The following is a 1,027-nucleotide window of genomic DNA, read 5'->3' as shown; positions in this document are numbered from 1 at the left end:
CTCGCATTGAGTACAGGAGCGTCTTTCACGTCGGATTATGTTTCCTTCATCGTTCTACGTGCGTTAGATGGAGCAGCTGCCAATGGTCTCTTCTTCACCGCTTTTGTTCTAGGTACAGTAATGTTGATAATACATCATTTGTGTTGTTGCCTTGAATGCGGGGTATTTTCTGTACATTGTTACATTTCATTGTTGGTTGTTTGTCAGGTTGGTTGGTTGGTTGGTTGGTTGTCATGTTGGTTGGTTGGTTGGTTGGTTGGTTGATTGGTTGGTGGTTGGTTGGTTGGTTGGTTGGTTGGTTTGGTTGTTTGGTTGTTTGGTTGGTTGGTTGGTTGGTTGTCAGGTTGGTTGGTTGGTTGGTTGATTGGTTGGTTGCTTGGTTGGTTGGTTGGTTGTTTGGTTGGCTGGTTGGTTGGTTGGTTGTTAAGCTGGCTGGCTGGCTGGCTAACTGGCTGGTTGTTTGGCAGGTTTGTTGGTTTGGTTGGTTGGTTGGTTGGTTGGTTAGTTGGGTGGGTGGCTGGTTGGCTGGCAGGTTTGTTGGTTTGGTTAGTTGTTTGGTTGGTTGGTTAGTTGGGTGGGTGGCTGGTTAGCTGGCAGGTTTGTTGGTTTGGTTAGTTGTTTGTTTGGTTGGTTAGTTGGGTGGGTGGCTGGTTGGCTGGCAGGTTTGTTGGTTTGGTTAGTTGTTTGTTTGGTTGGTTAGTTGGGTGGGTGGCTGGTTGGCTGGCAGGTTTGTTGGTTTGTAGTTGTTTGTTTGGTTGGTTAGTTGGGTGGGTGGCTGGTTGGCTGGCAGGTTTGTTGGTTTGGTTAGTTGTTTAGTTGGTTAGTTGGGTGGCTGGCTGGTTGGCTGGCAGGTTTGTTGGTTTGGTTGGTTGGTTAGTTGGGTGGGTGGCTGGTTGACTGGCAGGTTTGTTGGTTTGGTTGGTTGTTTGGTTGGTTGGCTAGTTGGGTGGGTGGCTGGATGGCTGGCAGGTTTGCTGCTTTGGCTAGTTGTTTGGTTGGATGGTTAGTTGGGTGGGTGGCTGGTTGG

At 48.7% G+C, this 1,027-nt stretch overlaps 1 protein-coding gene across 1 annotated transcript in view; it reads left to right on the top strand.

Moving 5' to 3' along the window:
* The window catches only part of LOC118421193 (organic cation transporter protein-like), a 17,621-nt gene that overhangs the window by 13,661 nt on the left and 2,933 nt on the right, over positions 1-1,027 (top strand). The window lies entirely within an intron of this gene.

The sequence above is a fragment of the Branchiostoma floridae genome, chromosome 8 (assembly GCF_000003815.2).
Source record: "Branchiostoma floridae strain S238N-H82 chromosome 8, Bfl_VNyyK, whole genome shotgun sequence".
Lineage (NCBI taxonomy): Eukaryota > Metazoa > Chordata > Leptocardii > Amphioxiformes > Branchiostomatidae > Branchiostoma > Branchiostoma floridae.
The sequence above is the reverse complement of the archived record's forward strand: the minus strand, read 5'-3'. Positions and strand labels throughout refer to the sequence as shown.